Genomic DNA, 26,799 nt, shown 5'->3' with positions numbered 1-26,799 from the left:
GATAAATTTCATAGTTAGTTTTTCCAATTCAGTAAAAATTGCTGTATTGATTTTTGTTAAGATTGCATTAAATCTGTAGATTAGTTTGGGGAGGATAGATATCTTAATGATATTTAGTCTTCCTATCTATGAACAGGGAATAGTCTTACATTTATTTAAGTCTTCTTTGATTTCCTTTAACAGTGTTGTATACTTTTCTTCAAATAAGTCATTTACATTTTTAGTTAAATTTATTCCTAGGTATTTGATTCTTTTAGTTGCTATTATAAATAGTATTTTTTTCTTGATTTCTTCCTCAGATTGCTTATTATTAGTGTATAAAATAATACTGATTTTTGCATATTGATTTTACAGTTTGCAACTTTACTGAACTAATTTATCAGATCTAGAAGCTTTGTTGAAGATTTCTCCACGCTTTCTATTTATAGGATCATGTCATTTGCAAATAGGGAAATTTTTACTTCTTCCTTTCCAATTTGTATGCATTTTATATCTTTTTTTTTTCTCTACATGTTTGAGCAGGTGCTTCTAACACATTGTTAAATAGGAGCAGTGAAAGTGGGCCTTCTTTTCTTTTTCCTGATCTTAGAGAGGAAGCTTTTGGGATATCTCTGTTGAATGTGATGTTAGCTGTGGGTTTTTCCTGTATACTCTTTATCATGATGAGGAAGTTTCATTCTATTCCTATCTTTTGTAGTGTTTTTATCAGCAAGCTGTGTCGTATTTTGTCAAATGCTTTTTCTGACTCTTTTGAGATGCTCATTTGATTTTTTTCTTTTGATCTGTTTATGAAGTGTATTATATTTATTGATTTTTTAAATGTTGAACCATCTTTGCCTACCAGGGATAAAACTCACTTGGTCATGATGTATAATTCCTTTGATGTATATTGAATATGATTAGCAATTATTTTGTTGAGAATTTTAGCATCTAAGTTCATTAGAGAGATTGGTCTAGTTTTATTCTGGCATCTTTGTTTGGCTTTGGTATTAGTAGGATGTTGGCATTGTATTTTGAGTTAGACAATGTTCACTACACTTCAATTTTTTGCAAGAGTTTGAGCAGAATTGGTATTAGTTCTTTCCAGTTGTTTGGCAGAATGCACTTATGAAGCTATCTAGTCTTGAGCTCTTCTTAGTTGGGAGGTTTTTGATAACTAATTCTGTCTCTTTGCTTGTGATTGGTCTGTTGAGTTCATCAGTTTCTTCTTTCATCAATGTAGGCTGATTGTGTGTTTCTAGAAATTTGTCCATTTCCTCTAAATTATCCATCTCATTGGTATATAATTTTTCCAAGTATCCTCTTATGATACTCTCTATTGCTTTAGTGTTAGTGGTAATATCTCCTTCCATGTTTCTTATTTTATGTACTTTCATGTTCTGTCTGTCTGTCTGTCTGTCTGTCTCTCTCTCTCTCTCTCTCGTTAGTGTAGCTAAGGGTTTGTCAATTTTATTTTCTTGAAGAACCAGCTTTTGGTTTTATTTTCTCTAGTGCTTTCTTATTTTCAATTTCATTTATTTCTGCTCTAATCTTTGTTATTCCCTTCTTTCTACTTCCTTTGGTGTTAATTTATTTTTCTAATTCTTCCAGTTGTCCAGTTAGGTTTTTGATTTTAGCGTCTTCTTTTTTTAAATATAGGCATTTATTGCTATGAATTTTTCTCTCAGTACAGCCTTTGCTGCATCCCATAGGTTTTGAAATATTGTGTTATCATTTTCATTTGTTTCAAAGTAGTTACTGATTTCTTTTGTGATTTCCTCCTTAACCCACTCTTTATCCAAAAGTGTGCTATTTAACTTCCATATCTTTATGCCTAAACTGGTTCTCTGTCACTTACTGATTTCCAGCTTCATTCCATTGTGGTCAAAGAAAATACTTTATTTAACATCCATCTTTCTGAATTCATTGAGTGTTGTTCTGGGACTAGCATGTGGTCTATCATGAAGAATGATCATGTGCTCTCAAAAAAATGGTATATCTTGCTGTGTTTGGATATGATGTTCTATACATGTCTATTAGGTCCAGATCCTCTATTGTATTATTCAAAGTCTTTGTTTCTTTATTGATTCTTTGTCAAGATGTTCTGTCTAATGGTGATAATTGTGTATTAATGTTCTCCATGATAATTGTAGACACATCTATTTCTCCACTTAATTTTTCCACTGTTTGCCTTATATATTTTGAGGCTTCCTGGTTAGGTGCATGAATGTTTATGATTGTTCTTTCTTCTTGATAAATCACCCTATTATTACTATCTAGTGTCTTTTACCATAGTTCTGCATTTAAAGTTTATTTTGTCTGAAATTAGTAGAGCTACTCTCACCTTTTTTTTTTTTTTTTTGGTTATTGTTTGCTTGTAGAATTGTTTTTTAACCATTCACTTTCAGCCTCCTTGCATCCCTGGTTCTAAGGTGGGTTTCTTGTAGACAGCATATAGATGGGTCATATTTCCTTTTCCATTCTGCCAATCTGTGTCTCTTAACTGTGAGTTTAATCCATTAACATTCAATGTTATTACTGTCAAGGAATTACTTACATTAGCTTTATTTTCTTTTGGTTTATGTATGCCATATGTTGTTTTTATTACTCTTCTTATATTTTTAGTTGTTCCAACAATCTCCTCCTACTCTTTTTCTCCTGTTCTTTCCTTTCAACCTACAGAATCCTTTTAGTATTTCTTGAAGTGCAAGTTTCTTATTGCTATACTCTCTTAATACTTGTTTATCTGTGAATATTTTGAACTCTTCCTCATTTTTGAATGCCAGTGTTGCTGGATAGAGAATTGCTGGCTAGAAATTTTTGTTTTTCTTTTAGCACCTTAACTATGTCATACCATTACCTTCTTGCATCCATGGTTTCAGATAAGAAAGCAGCACTTAATCTTATTGTGCTTCTCTTGTATGTCATATTTCTCTTTTCTCTTGCTGTTTTTGGTATTCTCTCTTTGTCTTGAGCTTTGGACAATTTGACAAGTATATGTCTTGGAGTAGGTCTGTTAAGATTTATACTATTTGGGGTGTGCTGCTTCACTTTTTGGATATGTAGGTTCATGTCCTTCAATAGGGTTAGGAAATTTTCAGCCATTATTTCCTCCAACACATCTTCTGCCCTCTTTCCCTTCTCTTCTTCCTCTGAAATGCCTACAATGCATGTGTTTGTGCATTTAATGTTGTCATTCGTATCTCTGAGTCCCTGCTGCATTTCTTCTACCTTTTTTTTTTTATCTATCTGATCTACTATGTGTTTGGTTTCAGTTTTACTTTTTCCATCTCACTGATTAATTCCCCTGCATGTTCAAATCTGCTGTCATGAGCTTCCATTGTATTTTTGATTTATTGGATTGTGCACTCATCACCATCATATCTGTTATCTTTTTAAGTATGTTTACAATTCTTCAGTGTGTTCTCCTAGTGTCTTCTTAATATCCGTAATCTTTTCTTTCACTTCGTTAAATGGATTCATGATTTTTTTTGATATCTCTCATTAGTTGTTCCATGTTCTGCATCTCCTTATGGCATTTAATTGGTTCATTGGACTGGGCAATGTCTTCCTGTTTCTTGGTATTGGTGGTAATTTTCTGTCAGTGGCATCAGTTTGTCTTGACATATTTGCTCAGTTGATTAGCTTCTGTTTCTAATCTAGGGTTTTATTTTGTTGTTGTTTGTGTGTGTGTGATAAGTTTTAAATTTGACACTTCATTCCTCTTTTTCTATTTCCTTGCTATTGTCTATGCTCCCATGAGGAAAAAAAATACAGGGCCAGAGAAGAGGAAAGAACTATGAAGAAAAAAAGGATAATAGTAATAATAATAGTAGTAAGGCATAGAAGAGGAAACATATAAGGCCTAGAAAACAAGGAAAATAAATAATTAACTTCAGTAAGGAAGTGAAGAGGAATAAGAATAAAAAGTGGAGTACGAACAAGAAATGAGAAATCAAATAAAGAAAAATACAAAGAATGAATTAAAAGGCCAGGATGATGAAAAGAAAGGGAAACAGAAAAGAAAATACAAAAAGAGAAAAAAATAAAAAAAGAAAGAAAACAGAGAAAAGAGGAGAGAGAAATAAGAACAAGAAAAGATGAAGACCATTCAAAAACAGGTGAAATGAAAGAACAATAGAAAAAACCAGAAGATAGAGAGAAGGAAGGAAAAGAAATTGCATTGGTAAACAAACTTAGTAAACAAAAAAAGGGAAACAAAGGAAGAGGAAACACAACAAAGAAGAAACAAGACAGCAGCAACTAATTACCAAAAATAATGTAGGAAGAAAGAGAATAAAAGAAAAAAAAAAAGAACAAACAAGCACAGAAGCAAACAAACAAGAACCCTGGGAAAATGTCTTCCTTCTTAGGCCCCTAAGGAACTTCTCAGGCTGCTGGTGTTCATGAATCAATTACCCTGGTTCCTTTTCTCTGCACATTTTGAACCAGGTTTTATCAAGTAAACTAAGTTAAATTGAAAAAAAAAGAAACTTTTTTAAAGAAAAGTAAGAGATTCAAGAAAAGCTAATAAAAAAGACGTCTATATATGTTTCCTTTGTTAAAGTATCTGCTGGATGTGTGGTTACCTGGTGGATTACTTCTCTAAGAGGGGCAGGGAATCAAACCGGGGACCTCATATATTCAAAGTCGGAATTTCTCTACTGAGCTAAACTTTCTTTTAGGTTCAGTTAGCCTTTGAGAAAGTTATCTGCCCACTTTCTCTGAGGCCAGTTAGAATTTTTGTGGTTGGCTAGATTCCTGTTGATTGGGTGCCTGTCTTTCCCTGCCTCCTTTCTATGCTAATTGCTTTCTCTCCCATAGCAGTGGGCAAGACAGACTGTATAAGTGGATTCCCCCTCCCCTCTCCTGGTCAGGTCAAGGTCCTTTCTTTCTTCTGAGATTCAAAGGGGACCCTGGTGATTGAACCTACTGCAAATAAACCACTCTTGACCCACTTCCAGACCCCTCCTCCTCCCGGGGGACCCTAAATAGGCCCTTGAAAGCTCATTGAGGCTTCCTACCCCCTGCCTCCCTTGGGGAGTTGGAATTTTGATAGCTTTCAACATGGGACTAGTCTGTTGTCTGTCTCTACCCTCTCTCCACCTAAGTTCCTCTCTCCTAGAGCCGCTGAGTGTTTCAGGCTGCCTGAGCAGATTTCTCTCTCCCCTCTTTCTGGGGCCAACTTGGTGCTGCCTGGTATGCTCCCCAAAGTTCAAAGAGAGTCCAGGTAGCCAAACTCGTGGAAAGGAAACACCTTTCCACTCTTCACCAGCACTCTCCTCCTCCCAGAAAATGCTGCCTCCCACTTAGTGGCTGGTGGAAGTCAGAGAATTCCGGGAGGTTTTTGCCTTGAGGGTGGGACTTAGCCACCTGCTGTTTCCCACCACACAGGCAAGAAAATCACAACTCAGAGTTTTTTCTTGGACTCTTTATCTATTTGCCCAGTTCCCTCCGGGTCAATGCCCTGAAGTCTCCATCTGCTCTGTACATTCCCAAAACAGCTCACTCACTAAGGATTTTGCCCCTTCTTGGCCATTTTTTTGAGATAGCTCAGGAGTACACACCTAAGCTGATGCCATCTTGCCAGAACTGCTGTAGTTTTATTTTTAAAGAAGCTTTAGTTTCCATAAATGATACATCAAAAATATAGGGGGATTTGCATATAGTCAATACCCTTCCCCTCCCCACTTTTCCCCATTAAGAACATCTTTCATTAGTGTGGTACATTTGTTGTAACTGATGAACACATATTGAAGCATTGCTACTAACCATGGTCAAATTTTACATCATATTTTACAATTCGCACTGCACATTGTTATACATTTTAAATGTTTAATGGCCTTTATCTATCATTGTAATGTCATTCAGAACAATTCCAATGTCCCCAAAATGCCCATGTTATACCTATTCTTCCCTCTTCCTCCTCTCAGAACTTCTGGTGACTAATGCCTTTATATCAATGTTATAACCTCTCCTTTCTAGAATAATAATAAATCTACTTTATTCCATAGTTACATTCTACCCTTACATTTATTCATTCCTCAATCATAAGGATTTAAGATGGCTACCTGACTTTAAATCATATTACAAAACTACAGTAGTGAAAACTGCATGGTATTGGCACATGGCACATACTGACCTATGGAACCAAATTGAGAGTTCTGATATAGACAGGCACATATATGGCCAACTGATTGACAAGGTCATCAAGCTCCCTCACCTGGGAAGGAATATCCTCTTGAACAAATGGTGCTGGGAGAACTAGATATGTATAGCCAAAAGAATGAGAGGGGATCACCAACTTATGCCCTATACAAAAATAAACTCAATGTGTTTCAAAGATCTAAATATAAGAGCTAAGACCACAAAGCTCCTAGAAGATAAAATAGAGAAGCATCTATAAGATCTTGTAGTAGGAAATGATTTTGTAAACTTTACACCCAAAGCATAAGCAATGAAAGGAAAAAAATATGTAAATGAAAACTCCTTAAAATTAAAAACTGTTTTGCTTCAAAGGCAAAACTGTTTGCAAGAAAGTGAAAAGGTGGCCTAATCAATGGAAGAAAATGTTTGGAAACCACTTATCCAATAAAGGTTTAATATCCAGCTTATATAAATAAACCCTACATCTCAAAACTAAAAAGATAATTCATTTAAAAAATGGGCAAGATATTTTAACAGACCCTTTTCCAAAGAAGAAATACAATTGGCTAAAAAGCACATGAATTTTGCTCATCATCACTACCTGTTAGTTTCACAAATCAAAACTATAATGAGATATCATCTTACACCTACTACTAGCAGCTGTTAAAACAAATAGAGGGAGGCAGACTTGGCCCAGTGGTTGGGGCATCTGTCTGCCACGTGGGAGGTCCGCGGTTCAAGCCCCAGGCCTCCTTGACCCATGTGGGGCTGGCCCACGTGTGTGCTAATGCACTCAGGGAGTGCCATAACATGCACTCTTGAGGAGAGCCGCCCAGCATGAAAGAAAAGTGCAGCCTGCCCAGGAATGGTGCCACACACATGGAGAGCTGACACAGCAGGATGGCACAGCAGGGGGAAACACAGATTCCTGTGCCACTGACAACAGAAGCAGACAAAGAAGACCATGCAGGGAATGGATGCAGAGAACAGACAACTGGGGTGGTGGGGGCGGGGGCAGAAGGGGAGAGAAATAAATAAATAAATACATACATACATAAATACATAAATAAATAAATAAAAATAAAAAACTACAAGTGTGGAGAGGATGTGGAGGAATGGGAACACTCATCCACTGTTGGTGGGAATGTAGAATGGTGCAGTCATTATGGAGGATGGTTTTGTATTTCCTCAGGAAGCTAACTATAGAATAGCCATATGTAAGAAGGAATGAAGTATTGACACATGTGACAACCTGAATGAATCTCGAGGACCTTATGTTGAGAGAAGTAAGCCAGTCAATAAAGGGCAAATATTGTATTATCTCATTGATATAACTTAAGCATATTGGGCAGACTCACAGAGAAAGAGTCTGGAAGATAGGTTACCAGGAGACAGAAAGGGAGTAGAGGGGTGAGCCAATGCTCAATATGGACAAAGCCTATGTTACAGTGGAAGGGGTAGTTTGGCAGTGGATGGGGGTGAGGGAGTTCAGGGATGTGAGGGGGGTTGATGGTGATTGAGTGTGAGGTTAGGCAGTGTTGGGAGGTAGGATAGACTACCCATGGAACTGGGGGAAGATGGGACAAGGAACAGGTGAACTCTTGGAGGTAGAGGTCTGTGGTTGAAAATTAAAAAGTGGGAATGTTGTTGCAGCAAATATAGCACGTGAGAGTCACTGATGCAGGATGTCAGTGGTGGGCGGATGTGTGGGGGGATTTAGGGGTGTACCTGGTGTGTGTTTTTATGGAATATGAATATGTTCATCTTGTCATAGGGTGTTTTCTAAGTGGATGGAGACCCATACAATAAACAACAAAATATTAAACTTCCATCCTGGGGAGTCCTGTTAAAATCTCAAATAGAGGGGCAAGAATCTCTTAAGTACAAAGTCAGTGCCCAATAAAAGCAAATGGACCAATATGTCAAGCCTTCATTATTAGTACATGTAACTATGAACCTTATTTTTTTTTAATTGGCACTAGCTTAATAGTAAATATTACCTAAGAGTTACACATGAAAATCTGCAGGTTATTCAAATGTGGTCTGTCTCTAAGCCAAACTCAGCAAATAAACACTTTACTTTACCCTGGCTATGGGACATGACTCCTGGGATGAGTCTCCCTGGCACTGAAGGATTAATAACAAGCACCAATGAGTGAAGCATTTGGAAAAAGACCTTGAAAAAAGGGGGAAACATCAAAAACAAAAGCATCTTTACAGCTAAGAGATTTCAAAATGATTCAGAAGATCATTCCAGAGGTACACATATGTATATTTCAAGCAGATTTCACTAACTGCCACTGTGAACAAAGTCTCAAACAGAGGTGCTCCTGAGGTCAGTAGAGCCATCCAGACACTACAGACAAGACACATGATTCCTTAAACTCAGCACCCTGTAAATGGGCCTTACCTTGAAATATATGCCAGTCTATTTAATCAAGGTAATAGAGATAGACTCATTCATAATTTCCCTACACATGATTCTCCTACACTTTTTAATTGAGCCTATAATAAACACCATACCCATTAAATATATGTCTCAGAGAATTAAATCTTTGGGCTGTTCATATGCCTGTGAGCCCTGTATATCAGAAGAGTTGCAAACAATACTTATTCTCCAGATCTTTGGACTCACCCAAGACAACTAACGATATGGTGATATTGGACAATCTCCATCCCAAAAAGCAGAGAGTATCTGTAACTGCAAGCAAAAAGTTTCCTTCCACCTGCCTCATAAGATTTAAACCCCCACTCAGTCTGAGGCACACCATTCCCAAATCCTCAAGATTAAAGAATGAACAAACATAAGAGAGGAATACAACCATGGACAAAGTAAACGTATTAATATTGTAGTAATAGAAGAACATGTAACATTGTTATGACGATACTGGTACCAGAGTTTCTGGGGGAGGGGAAGGGAATAATCAGTGAAACATAGGGTATTTTTAAAGCACTGACATTATATGTAAACCACAATGTAAACTATAAACTTTGGTTCATCAATTGTATGGAATGTACCACAAAACTGTAAGATGTAATTAATAGGGGTAGATGTGGGAAGGGAAGAGGTGACCTATATGGGAATCATTTATACTTTTGATGTAACTTTTCTATAATCTAAAATCTTATTAAAAATAAAGCTAAAAATAATATTTTTTTAATTTAAAAAGGTGATAGGGGAAGCCTGTGATACCCTTGATGGTGTCTCCCCATCCTATTAATGGCATGATGTGGAGTCAGCCCATACTCCTATTGTGGGTCACTGGCCCTGTTCCAGAGGGACTAAAGTAACCCTTACAAACTAACTGCAGTGTCTGTATATTGGTGCCAATCTATCAAGCGGCATCCTCAAAGAATGCACCAGGAAATTCCACTCTGGCTTTCCCTCACAGCTCTTGCCCTGCATGAAGAAGCACCTAGGCACACCTAAAACAATCTATCAAACAATGATGTAAATGTGGCCTGGGGCAAAGTAAATCCTGCTTTAAGTCATTCAATAGGACACCTGAAGGGAAGAGAGTCTATTCATAGTAGTAGAGGGGGCATTCACATTCTTGTAAATAGAGGGATTCCTGAGGTCATGAGCAAGCACAAGTCAGGATAAGACACAGACTCAGTAAATGTAAAGGGCCCTGTATTTCATATTTGCTTTGGGCAGATTTTCTTCACGGGAGGGCTAAACTCTGAAGGAGGGAACCAGCCAATGTAGATTCAATTTGAAAAGATTTGGTTGCTTCTTGTTTTGGTTTTTAAAATTTTTGTTAGATCCTGACACTCAAGGAAATCTTTCATATCATTAGCTGGATGGATACAAGTTTAAGGAATGATAGCTCAGGGAGTAAATACCAGAGTTAACACTTCAAAACATTCAAAAATACAGTATGCAAGAAAAATTCATAAGGAAAACAAATAGGAAATTATGGTGCATTTAAAGGAAGAAGATAAAAGTTGAGAGACCATCAATAAAGAAGACCAGACTTTGGACATACCAGACAAAGACAGAGAAACAACAACAAAAAAGATACTCAATATGCTGAGGACATAAAGCAAAACAAAGGGAAAGAACTAAAAGATATCAGGAAAATAATAAATGAACAATATGATAACATCAATGAAGAGATAGAAACTTAGAGACCATGAAAAAGAAGCCAAACAGAAATATTGGAGTTGAGGAACACAAAACTGAAATGAAAAACTTCATAGATGGTATCAGGTGCAGATTAGTTTGAGGAGAAGATTCAAGTGGTATAAAGAAATATAGAACTCTGGAAAAGGTAACTATATGAAAAATTATAAATTTCGGTACATTATGCTTTGTTTTTGGTATGTAATTCCACTTTTTACTTCTTACAAGTTGTAAAAGGCAAATGTATAAAAAGTAATGTGAAGTCTATGGTTTTGGAAATACAGCATACAAGCAGAATTTATAACAAGTACAACAAAAAGATGGGGAATGGAATATTATAGGAACACTGTAGGTGTAAGTTGTTGAAGTTAAGTTGCCATTAAATCAAATGTGATTGTTATAGATTTAGGATGTTATATTTAAGCCCCATGGTAACCTCAAAGAATATATATGACAAAAATTATGTCCAAAAAATGACAAAGAAATCAAAATAATATAGTACAAAAATCAAGCAAATATGAAATTTGGCATTACTGGAAGAATTGAGAGGCAAAAAAGGCATAAAGCATACACAGACCAAACAGCAAAATAGCAGAAGAAAGTCACACATTATCAATTGTTACTTTAAATGTAAATGGATTAAACTTTAGTCAAAAAACAGAGATTGGCAGAATGTATAAAAAAGCATGACCCAATTATGCACTGTTTATCAGAGACACACCTTTAAATGCACAAGAATATTGAAAGTGAAAATATGGAGAAAAATATATCATGCAAATACTAACTAATAAAACCCAACTGGATAGCTACTAATATCAGAGGAAATGGACCTTAGGTCAAAACTGTTAGGATGGGCAAAGAAGGCCATTATGTACTGATAATGGTATCAATTCAACAAGAAGCAGCGCCAATTATAAATATACATACAGCACATGACAGAGCCTGAAAATATATGAAGCAAGCATTGACAGACTTGATGAAAGAAAAATAGCTCTACATTATAGTAGGAGACTGTAATTCACTATTTTCAATAATAGATAGAACATCTACACAGAAGATCAATAAGAAAATAGAAGAATTGAGTGAAACTATAAACTAATGAGACCTAACACACATAGATAGAATACTTCACCTAACAGCAGCAGAATATACCTTCTTCTCTAGTGTACTTAGAACATGCTCCAGGACAGACTTTTCTTTTACGTCCCAAAACAAGTCTTAAGAAATTAAAACAAAGAAACATTGAAATCATATAATGTATCTTCTCTTACCATCATATTGAATAAAGCTAAAACTCCATAACAGAAGGAGAACTGGAAACTTCACAAACATGTGGACATTAATGTGCTAATAAATAATCAATGTTTCAAAGAAGAAATTAGAAGAGAGATTAGGAAATACCCTGAGGCAAATGAATATGAAAAGACAAAATCCCAAAATATTTGGGATACAGCAAAGACTGGGCTGAATGGGAAATGTAAAGCTCTGAATATATATAATAAAAAAGAAGAAAGATCTCCAAGTATTTCTTCCAAACATTTTAAGAATCTAGAAAAGAAGAGCCATCTAACCAAAAGCTAGGACAAGGGAGGATATAACTAAAATTAGAGCGGAGATAAAAAGAAACAGAGAACATAAAAATTAAGGAGAATTAATGAAACCAAAAATTGGTTCTTTGAAAAGATAAATCAAATTGACAAATCTTTATCTATACTGAAAAAGAAAAAAAATGAGAGGTGGCAAAAGACTAAAATAAGAAATGGAAAAATGGGCATTACCACTGACCCAAAGAAATAAAAAGGATTATAAAAGGACATCATGAGAAGACTGTGTGATGATGGCAGAAAAGGGAGTTCCAGGACTTAGTCCTTCCATCAAAACAACTATTGAACAAGCAAGAACTGTCTGAAATAACTATTTTTTGAAACTCCAGAGCACAGAACACTGCAGAGCATCAAGGCAAAAGCAGGAGGAAGAGGCTGGTAAACTATGGTAAAGAACAATAAATTGCTCACTCATGGTAGTGGCTACTGCTGCCCATCCCCCACTCTTGCAGTGGGCTACTGAGAGGTCCAGTCACTTTTTAGTTCCCTGGTGACAAAAGGTCCATAAAAATCCTCTTCCTAAAGAACAGGGGTGTATATGGTCATTCACTGATCAGAGCTTTTGATTAGTGAATTCAGATTACTGGGGACCCAGCTTTGAGGGCAGCTGTTGTTTCAACCTTCCCTGAACAAGGGTGGTGGCAGCCATTGTTTCGAACCTTCCTGGTCAGGGGATATGGCAGTATAGACTAAGATACTGCACTTCCTCAGGGCATTGGGGCAATTGAAGGGCTGCATTTCCTGGTCCAGCCAGGAAAGCTTAACTTTGGAGAGGCATTGGAGAATCTCTAGGTGTTCTTCTTGATCCCCTCCTCAGGGCAATTTATGCCTTCTTCATGGGTCCCTAACCCTATTTCAGCTGCCAAAGAATGATTTGAGAAAGCCCTCTCTGGTATCCCCTCCTCCCAAAATTTGCCCTCCAGAAAAAAATAAATCGAGACAACAAAAGGGTTGTAAAATCTTTAGAGGCAAAGAGTCTGGGACAAAGCCTATTGGCTTCAAATACCTGGGACAGGAAGATCTGCCTCTTGGGAAATGGAGGGGTCACCCAAACTCCTGGAAACAGGGGAACTCAAAACAATCAACAAGCAAAAGTCCAGGGCAAGGCAGAGGCCCAGAAATACAGAGAAATCCCTGTGCACTCTATTCTCCTTGAGATGAAGATAAAGAAAACTCTGTCTTATAACCAGCTGATTATAAAACCAAGAAACAGACATCTCAGAGGGTGAATCTCAGATAGATTATTTTAAAATATTAAAATGTACAATGTGGAACAACAGTACAAGACAAACAAAGAAATAAGAAATGATCCATCCTAAAAGACCACCAACAAAAAAGGTGAGAATGTGGACATACCAAATATTTTTGTCTCTTTTTTTTTGGGGGGGGGGGGGCAGTTGTTTGTTTGATTGTTTTAAAGATCTTAAAGATGTGCAAGGAGATGAGGGAAAATTCAGAGAAAGAAATTGAATGGGAAATATGAGAGTCTTAGTAAAGAGGCAGAAATTTTAGAAAGAAACCAAACAGAATTACTGGAGTTGAAGATTACAATAACTGAAATGAAAAAGACTCAAGAGAATTTTAAGAGCAGATTGTAGTTGCCAGAAGAAAGAATCATTGAACTTGAAGACAAGACACTTGAAATAAGTCAAGCTGAGGAGCAGAAAAAAAGAAGAGCTATTAAAAACAAAAATAGCCTAAGACACCACTGGGCCATGATCAAGAATACCAGCATACACATTAGGGGAGTCCCAGAAGGTAAAGAAATAGAGGAGGAGACAGATGGAATAGTCAAAGAAAGAATGACAGAGAACCTCCCAAACTTTGCAAAAGACATGAATATGCACATCCAAGAAGCTCAGAGAACACAAAACAGGATAAACATGAAGACAAATGTACCTGTCACATACCAATTACACTATTAGATGTAAAGAACAAGGAGAGATTTCAGAAGGCTACAAGAGAAAAGTAACATGTTATGTACAGAGGAGTCCCAATTAGATTGAATGCCGATTTCTCATCAGAAACCAGGAAGCAACAAGGCAGTGGATTGAAATACTTGAAGTCCTGAAAGAAAATAATTGCCAGCCAGGAATTTTATATCCAGGAAGACTCTTTTTCAAACTTGAGGGTGAGATTAAGACATACGCAGAAGAACAAAAGCTGAGGGAGTTCATCACCACTAGCCCTTCCCTATCAGCAGTGCTAAAAGGAGCTCTTCAGACTGAAAGAAAAGGAGACTAGAGAGTGGATCAAAGCAGCAAAAAGAAATGAAGACCTGCAGGAAAGGTAACCATTTGGGTAACTATATATGCAAGTATTATTGTAGTATATTGTTTGATATGCAACTCTACTTCTTACTTCCTACAGGTACTAAAATGCAAATGCCCAAAAAAGTAATGATAAATCTATGGATTTGGACATACAACGGACAAAGGTGTAAGTGGTTACAAGTACCAAAAAAGTGGTGTGTGGGGAGGGGGCTATAACCAAAGGAATATACCATGAGATGCCATCATTTGCCTTGCCATGTGGCAGAGGAGCCAGGGATCCTTGCCAATTTCTTACTTCCTGTGGCTTTTTCTTTCTTGTCTGAAATTTATTCTCTTATAAAGGAATCTAGTAATGCGACGGTTTGCTCGGTCAGTAGAGGTGGGGTCTGGCTGCGGATGAGGGGTCGGTCCAGCTCTGGACGAGGGGTCGGTCCCGCTTGGGACGAAGGGTCGGTCCCACTTGGGACGAGGGGTCGGTCCCGCTTGGGACGAAGGGTCGGTCCCACTTGGGACGAGGGGTCGGTCCGGCAGCAGACGAGGGATCGGTCTCACAAGGGGTTACGCGGTTCGGCTGATGGGGTCGCCCGGCGAAGCCGGCGACGAAGGGGTCGCCCGGAGAAGCAGGCGACGAACTGGGGACAAGGGAGGCCAGGCCCTTGTCGGGGGCTCTCAGGACTGGAGGGCGCACGGCAGAAGAACTACCGCGGAGACAAGGTAAACACGCAAGTCCACTTTATTGAGGGAGAGGCAACAGTTTTATAGGGGCTGGGGAAAGCTGATTGGTCGAAGCCACGCCCTGTTCTGATTGGTTGCCGGCGAAAGGTCAGTGGGCGGTACCGGACGGGGGAGGGGTGGTGGTTAGGGATTGGCTGTCGCTGTTGCTGGGGGAAGGGGCAGGGTTTAGGGATTGGTGGCTGCTGTTGCTGGGGTGGAGGGCAGACTTGAGTTTCCCGCCCACGCCTGGTTGTTGCTGCTGTCGGGGGAGGGGAAAAGGGCAGACTGGATTTTTCCGCCTACGCCTGGCTGTTGCTGCTGTCGGGGGAGGGGAAAAGGGCAGACTGGAATTTTCCGCCCTGCGCCTGCGCAGGGAGAAGGGAGAAGGAAGAAGAAGGGTGCCGCCCCACAGGCATCGTGTGGCGCCATCCGGGAGGAGGGGCGGCCGCGGAAGCACGGCTGCCGAGAAGGGGAGACCTGAGGGCACTCTGCGCCCATGCCGAGTTTCCTTCAGGGGTGGCGGTGAGTCCGACCAGCCACCCTATTATGGGGGCAGCGGCTTGGCCTACCGCGGCCGCTCCCCTGCCAGGCCAGCAAACCACGCTTCAGCCCGAGGGGTGACCGCAAGTAAAAAAATTAAAACCCATCTTGACTGAGGTGGGACACATCTTAAGTAAAGTAACCTCATCAAAATTTCATACTTACAGTGGGTTTACATCTATAGGAAAGGATTAGTTTTAAGATCATGTTTTGTTGCCCCCCTTCCCCCTGGGGTATGTACAGCTTTAAACCTCCACAATGGATTAGAAAACTATGTATTCTTAAGATGTCAGTTGTAAGCAAAGCAATTTAGATTCCATGTAATCGCAATCAATATTCCAAATATCTGTTTTGCAGAAATGGAAAAGCCAATCATCAAATTTTCTGGAAGGGAAAATATGCTTAAACAGACAAAATTATCTGGAAAAGAATGAAATCGGAGGAATCATACTCCACATTTTTAAAACTTTTACAAAACTACAATAATCAAAACAGAATTGTACTAGCACAAAGGTAGACATATAGACCCATGGAATTGAATTCAGAGTATGTAGTAAACCCTCACATCTATGGCCAATTGATTTTGACAAGGACATCAAGTACATTCAATGGAGAAAGAATAGTCTCTTCAAAAAACAGTGTGGAAAAGTGAATATCCAAATGCAAAATAATGAAAGTGGACCCCTATCACACATCATATACAGAAATTAACTCAAAATGAATCAAATACTTAAATTTAATAACCAAAACTATAAAACTTCTCAAAGAAAACATAGGGGAGCATCTTCAAGACCTTGGGTTAGGCAATGATTTCTTAGACTTTATACCCAAATCACAAATAAAAGAAAACGTTAATAAGAAGAATTTCATCAAAATTTAAAACTCCTGTGCTTCAAAGGACTTCATCTTGAAAGTAAAAAGAAACAACCTATATAATGGAAGAAAATATTTGGGAACCACATATCCAGTAAGAGGTTAATATTTAGAATATATAATATACAGCAACAAAAAGACAAACAACCCAATTAAAAAAGGGGCAAAAGACTTGAACAGATATTCTAAAGATGATATACAAATTGGGAAAAGCACATGAAAGGATGTCCATCGTTAACCATAAGTGAATTCAAATCAAAAGCACAGTGAGGTACCATTTCACATCCACTAGAATGGCGACTATTGTAAAAACAGAAAATAACGATTGTTGGACCGGATGTGGAGAAATAGAAACACACATTTTTTGCTGGCAGGAATATATAACGGTGCATTCTGAATCAGAAACTCTGTGCTTGGGCCCATCATTCTGTGGTTTAACAAACCCTCCAGGTAATACTCACACATGCTAAAATTTAAAAACACCAACTTAGAATTATCATAACTAATCCATTAAATTGCCTGTGCAGAATTGAAAAGAAGGTGGGGAATAAAAAGAAGTAGATGAAGAAGCAGAAGGACACCTATACTAAAATGGCTCTATAATGGCTAAGGGACCAGTGTTCAAACAAGGAGGGAGTTTCAAATGCACTGATAGAGGCCAGCCTTTATAGACTGAAAAGACATAGCTTGGTTTTATCAACCTGGAAGACTGTTGAACACAAGGGGACATATTCAATGCATGGCTTACAGTGGTTTCCAGTCTCCAATAGGCTGAGGAGCAATGTTGTTGAGACTATAAAGGACTAGATATTTTTAATGTATGGCTCTACAAACAACTAGGAAGATAATAATGAAAGGAAAACATTAAATCAGAGGAGAAGACATGATTTTTTTTCTTAAATGATGAATAATTAGAAAATATTAATATACTGGAAGAAGGAACTAAGAAGAGGAAGGTTAAGGATTAAGAAAAGGAGAAAATTTGAAAAGGCTGTCTGATAAATTGGGGATTCTAGTCAGGGACATCCAAAACAATACTGAACACATGGGTTTTCTCAACCAATGGAGACTTCACTGGCTTCACTGTTGAGCCAAATCCTGGCCTCTTCTACCAAGTGATGTTCATGACTGATTGATCCCCTGATCCTGGCTCTCAGCACGTACATAGGTCCCACTAACTCACACATTTCTACATCAGGGACCTTGTGACATGGCAGATACTGACAAGAGGTTCTAGGGATGGAGAAGTTGAAAAATATATAGTCCTTGCTGTCTACAGGATCAAATCTATATATGGATATGTTCATAATTTCTATTTTCTCTATATCCTGCATGTGATATCAAGATTAAGTATAATAATTAATTTGAACAACTGTGTGGTATTATTTGAGACATACCTTGAATCATTTCTTTGTCCCAATATATCTCACCTACCCAGTCCTTTCTTAATTCAAGTCATTTCTGGGTTAACAAATATACTAAGAAAGAGAAGTTGCTTAACCTTTTATGAACTCTTTCATTTGAACTTTTCTTTTCTTCCTTTTTTTTAGATTCTGGCCCAAATCGTTAGACTTGAACAGCATGATGGGGGTGGGGTATAAATTACCAATGTGAAGTTTGTTCTACTGTCATCTCTATGTTATGAGGTCTTTGTATCGGAAGAAATGTCATGTCGGCAAAGGTAGAACTTTTCTTTCTGTCAGTTGTGCTCCATTTATTCAAGTCTTATTTTCACAGCCCCATCAGTCCTAGGTATCATCCATCTTCAGCCAGAAAGATTGCTTTATTACTGCATTCATCAATTTTTACTCTGGGCCATAGTTAGAAATGACTGGGAAAGACAAAACTGTTACCTTAGTAATTGAATATGAAAGTCTTATTAGGATTCACTTTCACTAATCTGATATGAAAGTCCCTAATACAATATGACTTTAACACTCTATAAGCAACAATAAATTCTGATATGATATGAATATTAATACAATGCAAAGGGATACTGCTAATATGTTAATGCAGTGAGATACTGCTAACAAGATATGGGGATCGTGATTGAGAAACATAATATTACCTTGCTGTATAATTCTCTGGAACTGCAGTCAGCATGTTGAAAGATAGCCCTTGTCTGGATTTTAAGGATAAAAATATTTGATTTCTGAGTCACAGACAAAATTAAATCTCTATTATTTTGACGTTCTAGATGAAGAAAACTTTGTGAATAAGATAAATAACTGTTACTTGCATTATTCTTATTCCAATTGTATACATCTATTGATTGAATAATATAACTTTTTAAATAATGTAAGACAACAGTTCAGACCGCAATATGTACTTCACTATAATCATGGTGGAAAACAAGGAAAAGTGGGAAGATTTATGCTGTGACAACACCTGTACAATACCAAACCGACAGATGCTATTTGCTCAGATATTGCCATTGGGTTGTCCACATTTGTTTTCAACCTTTTTGTTCTCTACAATTCTGAGTTCATATCCGTTAAACCACTTCCACTCCAGAAGAGATTCAGGAGCATATATGCATTGTAATCGGAATATATGAATGACCTTCATTTTGTTATAAGTTTTGACAACTCTTAGTGCCTTAATTCTGTTACTAACATTTCCTAGAGCTCCTAATGATGCATGTCAGGACAACATGTCAGTATAGACATCCTGAGATTGGCGAAAATCTCTATAACTCAATTCAGCCTTTGGGGATTATGCAAACATGGCCATAGACGCCACTCTTAAAGATGTAGTAAATAAAAATACATATACACACAACCAATTCTAAAGCCATAAATAGAGAGTTAAGGACTTTGTTATTAAGATGCCTAAAATCCAAATAAATTGTACAAAATCTTACCTCTCTAGACTGCATATAAACTTCAAACCTTAGGGTAGCTGGGTTCAGTTATCCCCATTTTTAGATTGATTTATTTCACCTAGACATAAGTTCATAGAAATAGACTCAGTGATAGGCTGGGAGAGAGATGATTGGTACATAATATATATAAAACATTAAAAAGTAATGTTATTTAATGGGTGATGCATAACAGAGAAAGGAATTCTAAATCCAAAGTGAGAGAGCGGGTAAAAAAAAATGGGCCTTCCAGTTGGCAGTGGCATTTATCGTTGGAAGAAGATAGAAGCTAAATTAAAATAACACATACTTTTGTAAACCCTTGGGCAAATCAAAAATTTTAAGAAGCCAAAAAGTCTTCCCCAAAGAAATATGGACCCCTAACTACCACACAAAAATAAATGATTCCCTCTCAGGCAGGTATCATTTTTAGATATAGGCCATACTTATATAATAACAAATGTACACATTTCTTTAGCAATGGGAAAAAAAGGAGAAATTAATGAAAGGGACATGAATTCTAAACCTTTTCCAACAGGGAGAAGAAGGATTGTTGTCTAAGAAGACTGAACTGGTTGATTATTTCATCCACTATTGCTTGTTATTATCTATTTCAGAGTAATTAGAACTAATTAGTTGGTGTGGAAAATTCTACCATGTCAAATCTTACAATATTATTTTACCCAAAAAGTAAAATATAAGACTGTAATTGAACCGGACTCTTCTTCAAAATCTAAAAAAAATGTTTAAAAATGAAAATAAATTTAAAAAATATAAGGCTGCTCCAACAGACAATGGAACAAATTTTTGCTATCTTCAAAACCATTGGCTAAACAAAACAAGAGATTTTGAAGTGATGTAAAACCTACAAAACCATGCCCTACCCTAGAGAAATAATGATTTTTTAAAAAAGCAAAAATAAAAACAAAAAACGTGCAACTTTTGTTTGTGTTTTACTTAATTAGAGAAGTTGGTTTACAGAACAACTATGCATTAGAATATACAGGATTCCCATACACTACCTTGCATTGGTGTGCAATATTTGTTACAACTGATAATAGCAACTTTTTGTAATTGTACTATTAATTAAAATCCATGGTTTAACTTTGAGTTGACTTTTTGTGTAACATAGTTCCGTGGATTTTTTTATATTGTTTCCATATATACACTCTAACATTCCCCGTTTAATCATATTCAGATTTTTACTTCAGTCATGTTAATTGTGTTTATAATATTGTGCTACCATCACCATCAACCATTACCAAAACATTTCCATCATTCCAAATAAGAACCTTATACATTTTAAGCCATAGCTTCCCATTCCCTTTCCCAATCCTGTCTCCTCTGACTCTAATAGATTGCTTATTCTAATTGTTTCAAATCATTGAGTTCATACAAATATTTATCATTTTTTACCTGACTTATTTCACTCATTATAATAGTCTTCAAATTTCATCCTTCTTGTTGCATGTATCTGGATTTCATTCCTTTTTATTTATGTATTCCATTGTAGGTATATACTAAATTTATTTATACATTAATTATTGATATATATACTTAACTCTGAACACAAATAGAGGAAACAACAGTATATTTTCTCTTTTTAGTTTTAGTCATTCTGATGAGTATGTAGTGCTATCTTGTTATGGTTTTCATTGTATTTGCCTGATTGCTAATGAATTTGAGCACCATTCCATATACTTACACACCATTGATATTTATTTTGTGAAGTAACTATTCAAATCCTTTTTACCATTTTTCTATTAGGTGTTCATTCTTATATAATAGCTTTTTTGAATTAGTTATATATTTTTTTGTAAAAAATTAGTTCTATATTTTAAATATATTATATGTATTTAAAATTATGCATTTAAGTCTATAAATTTTACTTGAATCAGATTTAGCTGCATGCTATGATATCTGATATGGAGTAATTTGATAATAATTCTGCTAAAAAAAATTGCTGTTATCCATTTTGATTTATTCATTGACTTGGGGGATACTTAGATGTATTTTACTTATTTTGTAAACATTACCTATTTATCTCTTTAATACCAGTCTTCAAATATATACATATGTATATAAAACTAATATCACAATTTTTTGATTCTTGTGCCAAATATATACTACTTTTGTCAGTTATGTTTCTAATATCTTCTACTGCCATGCAGCTTGATTTCCTCCCATTTAGTGATGTCTTTGGTGAATAGATGTTCTTAATGTCACTGTACATAAAAATATATTCATCTTGTCTTTTATAGTAGTGCTTCTGTACCCCTTTTTACTTATTTTCCCACCCCAAGGTTTCAAAGATATTCTTACATGTCATCTCCTAAAAGTTTTATCCTTTCACCTTCAACACTTAAGATATTTACCCACCTGGAATTGCTTGTTATGTTTAGAGTGAGGTAGGAGGCAAGCTTAATTTTCTTTCTATATAGATATCTAAAAGACCTCAAGCTATTTATTGAATTCACTTTTTGTTCTGCACTACGTTGTAGTTTCTCCTTTGTTATAAAATGAATGACTATATATACGTGGTATTCTTTCTAAGCTCTCTATTTTGTTTCCTTGGCCATTTTGTTGGTTCTTGTGCCAAATTACATGTTCTTAATTACTTATGATTTATAGTTAGCAAGATATAAGTCCTACCAAGTTGTCCTTCTTTTTCAGGACTAACTTTATGCATCTTGGCCCTTCGCATTTCCATATATATTTTAGAACCAGATGTCAAGTTCTCAATAAAATATGTTGGATTTTTATTAAGATTGCCTTGAATATAAAGACTAAATGGGGGAAATTTTGATATCTCCACAATATTAAAATTTCTAGTCTATGAAGATGCATGCTCTCTGAATTTATTTAAGACTCGTTAAATTTCTCTCGGTACTACTTTACACTTTTCTAGGTAGAGGTCTTGCATCTTTTGGTAGATGTATTCCTTGTCATTTATTATTTATGAATGCTATTGAAACTGTTATGTTTATTTCTAACTTAATTATGCTACCATCGCCACCATTACCAAAGCTTTTCCATAATTCCAAAAATCTTTTGCTAGGTATGTAGAAATCCAATTGGTGTTTTGTATATTAACTTTGTGCCCAGCAAACTTGCTAAGTTCATGTTTAAATTCTAAGGATGCACTATAGATTTTCTCTTTTTTTTTTTTACATATACAACCATATATTCTGCAAAGAATGATAATGCTGTATTTTCCTTTCTGTTTCTGTTACTTTTAATTTGTTTTTCCTTGTCTTTCTGATCAAGATGAAGCCTGAAAAAAAAATATGCATTTAAGTCTATAAATTTTTCCTCAATCACTGATTTAGCCACATCCTTTGATTTCTTATATGGCGTAATTTTATAATATTAAGCTTAATAAGTTTTCTAGTATTGATTTTGGTTTATTCATTGATTTGGGGAATAGTTAGGTATATTTGGCTTATTTTCTAAACATATCTACTTATCTCTTTGACACTGGTCTCAGCTGAATTTTATTATATTAGACAACATATTTTGTATTTATTTGTTCAGCACTTTAAGATTTGTTGAGATTTGTTTAAAAGTTTCAATAATAGTCAAATTTTGTAAATGCTTCATTTTTGTTTGAAAAGCATGCTTACTGTAATTATAGGATGAATTGATCTACATGCCCATTAAATCAATATTTTCTTCCAATTTTTTCTTCTCTATTAGTTTGAAAGGAAATATTATGTTATTATTCCTTTAGTGGTTTCCCTAAAAATTACAATATACGTCCTTGGCTTACTGAAGTCTAATGCTAGTTAGAAATTGTATGGCTTCCCTGAAAAATGCAAGAACTTTAAAACTTTAGCTTATTTTATACTATCTTGATCTATGTCTTCTTGTGGGTATATGTATGTGTAACCTATATAGATATTAGACTTCAAAACTCATTTAATATTGTTATTATTTTAAACATAATATTTTTAGTTAAATTTAATCACATATTTATCTTCTCTTTATTCTTTTCTGCCCATAGGACTGCTATATAGGATAATTTTCCTTTTGCCTAAAGAACACCTTTTAGCATTTCAATGATTTTATTTAGTATTAAAATTGTACATAGGGAAAAAATAAAATAAAATAAAAAATTTAAAAATGGTGTATGGAAACAGTCTTTTTTATATGATTTTTCTGTAAATTTTCTACTTCCCTATTTGAAAAACAAACAAACAAACATTTTAAATGTCTTTATTTTGCCTTTGTGCCTGAAAGATATTTTTACTGGGTATAGGATTTTACTCAGGTACTTGTTTAGAACATTAAAGGCATTTTCATTGTATCTGGCTTTCGTTATTTGTGTTGACATGGTATTCGGTCTAAATCTTCTACTCTGATGATAACCTTACTATTCTGATTGGGCTTTTTTTTTTTTTGTCTTTAGTTTGTTGCTGTTTACTATAATGCAGGGGTACCTATTTTTCTTTTTTTATGATACATGTGTTGAAAGGTTTTCTTTAATCTGTGGGTTTCTATCTTTTATCACCTTTGGATACATTTTGCCATTATTATTTTAAATATTATTTTGTTCTACTCTTTCTCTTTTCTCACTGTATGTTTTTGTTATTTTCTACCTTTTCCCTCATTATAATCAGTTCTGTTTATTTTCATCAGACATATCTTTGAATATATTCTTACTTCAGCTCCATATAATCTAGACTTTCTAGATCTTTTTCTTTAAAGTATAATGTTATTTTTCTTGTAGCTTTTGGTTTCTTGCTGAACTTTCAAACTGTATCTTTTATCTCCTTTCTACAAAGACAGTTATCTCAAAATATGTAATTGATTGTTCGATAAAGGGGAACTCTGTGGGTCCATTTCTATTACTTTTATTTTTGCTGGGTTTTGTTCACATTAATCAAAATTCTTTTACTTCTTCTGTGCATAATTATATTTGGTTTTGCACTGGACATTATACTGGAAAACTCGTTTGGGAAATTTATTTTACCAGAGATGAAATTAATTTGCTTCTTCCAAAATCTTCGGGGCATTTGTAACCTGAGATCATATTAATTTAATGTTCAAACTTGTTTTTCAAGCTACCTAGGTGATTTCAATCTATGCAGTAGCCTTTTTAGTTCTGGTTCACTCTTTATCATAAGATGTACCTTAAAGTGATCTCAATGCAATGTAATATATTGGAATTTTACTAGAGATCCTACACATGATAGCTTGAATGTCAAATGCTATCTAATCTTTTGAACTTGTAGCCTCCCATTACTGTTCAAAACAATTCTCAGAATCCTGGCTGATGCTTCTTAAGTTGGCAAACATTTTCACTAGGGGAAAATGTTGGTCCATGTCTCCGGATATTTGTCTCCTTTTGGTTCTTGGCATATTGATTCTTCACTAGCTTGTTAGTTAAGCATATGATTTTTTTACATAAAAATGCATATTTATCTATAGGTATTTATATATACATATTTAAATAAAAAGGAAAGAAGAATCAATATTTATTTACTTGCTTACTTAATTATTTAATTTCTAGCTTTTTAGTTTTCCTAAGTGTGAGGAAGAGTTCAAATTACCTAGTCTGACATTATCACTCCTTTTTATCTCTTGACCCTTATTTATAGACTTCTTATCTTTTTAACCTTACATGGAGCCTACTTGAAAAGTTACTAGAAGAATGAAGATCTTTTTTTCTATATTATTAATTTTCTTTTCTGCTGTGCTCACTTTTCACATCAGGACATATACTGAGTATTTAATTTTTTCTACATATATATTTTTATATTCAAGCTAATTAGTTCTTTTTATTGATCTCATTGAAATATTTTATTGATCCTTTTGAAATATTATTACTGTTCAGTTCCAGGATATTTATTATATTTATTATATATATTTGTTAATCCTTGACTTTTTCCTGGGTTGTAAACACTTTCATTTGTGCAAGTGTCTTATTTTTCTTTCATGAATTGCAGAAAGTCTTGTTTAATTCTACACTTAGTAACTGAGATACTCCTTACATCCAACTTCTACATCTTTGGATCTGGCTACATTCTTGGGGCTATGGCCCAAGGTCCTTGCATTCTACACTGTTTACCATGAGAATCAAAGAGGCAAAGAACAGAATAAATGTAGCTATGAAGATTTGGGTGCCCTTTGATTTCCCACAAAGCATCTTAATACCTGGAGAACAGCTCTATCTTCAGTCCAAGATCCTGAACTACCTGTTGCCTCCTTGAGGGTATCACCAGCACCCAAGGGTAGTGAGTAGGGACCAGTGCATCTGACTGCTCTCATTCTGGACCCCAACTGATCAACTACTTGCTGCCCTTGCTGCTTTCTTGCTCCAAGCTCTACTACTCAGGACACTGCCCACTAGCTGTCTTCTACAGAGGTTCTTTCCCCTTCTTACTCCAAGCTGTGGCTTCCCCTTTAGTCCTATCTTTTCTGTCTTCTTCCTTTTAGGGATCCCACTTAGTTTTCACTCTCTGGAGATTACTGTGCCATTTTGGCATGTTATGGATTTATTTTTCTTTTTTAAAAACATTTTCTACTGTTCTGTGGTGAACATGATCCACCATCTTGAAGGGAAAATACTTCCTGGATGAGAATGATTTCAAGAGGTGAAAGTAAAATATGGTGTTTGAGAGTGGACCAGAATGCCTACTAAGAATAGCTGTGCGCAGGTCACTAAAGTGAGAGTTATGAAAAAGCAAGGATCAACATATGGAACCAAAGCACCAAAGAATGGGGGAAAAGTGCTGAGAGGAAAAGGTGAGAGGAAAGGTTTTAATTTTACATTTTTCTGGCCAGAACTCCTGCTTATTTCTGAATGTAGAAAATATGGTAAGGTGGCAACATGGAAATGTGTCTGAGTTTTTCTGATATATTACAGTTTCCACTAATCTGTAGACCATGCCCCAAACTGAGAATACAAAGATTGGTAAAACTAGGTTAGAACTGAATATGAGAGTGCCATAAAATCATCCCTGACCAGGAAACATGAACTGGGGCCCACAAGCCAAGACAGCATAATGTAAAGCAAGGTGGCATTTGTCAAATGTTTACTGACTCACATCTCCTATTTGCCATGACTATGAGCTCCCATGTACTCTCATGAATTAGAGTTTCATTTTCCCAGTATACAGCTAACTAGTATGCTTTCACTACATATAAGGCACTAACCTAGGCAGTGTTGAGGGTAGTGAACAAACTGTAGTTCCTGTATTTAAGAAGCTAGCAGTCTTGTAGAAGAGCCAAGGCAGTTCTACACATTAAAACACAGAATAAGAGTGACAATTTTGATACAAGAAGGACAGAGTGTACTACCGTAGTTTAGAGAATAGGTAGTTAATATCTAAAGCATCAAAGTTTTAGGAACAGAAAATTCAAACAAAAATTATTATTTCTATCCTATGCAAAGAGGAAGAGATATGGAGAAATGTCTTAAATAAAAATAAAGTAGCAAGAAAGCATTTGATAAATTTGGAGTAGAGCAGTTCTATTTACCCAGACACAAAATTCTTTAAAACAACATACTTCAGGTCCAGTTCCTAGATTCTGAGTATTTCTAGTTTACCCCTATCTCTCTTTAAGTCTAGATTTTGGTATCTTTTTGATGAAGACAGAGAATCTGTGAAATAAACATTGAGATCTCCACCATCCCTGCCCAAGCTACATGGAAAATAGATAGTGGACAAGGGCCTAAGG

The sequence above is a fragment of the Dasypus novemcinctus genome, chromosome 16 (genome assembly GCF_030445035.2).
Source record: "Dasypus novemcinctus isolate mDasNov1 chromosome 16, mDasNov1.1.hap2, whole genome shotgun sequence".
Taxonomy (NCBI): Eukaryota; Metazoa; Chordata; class Mammalia; order Cingulata; family Dasypodidae; genus Dasypus; species Dasypus novemcinctus.
This window is presented reverse-complemented; position numbering follows the sequence as displayed.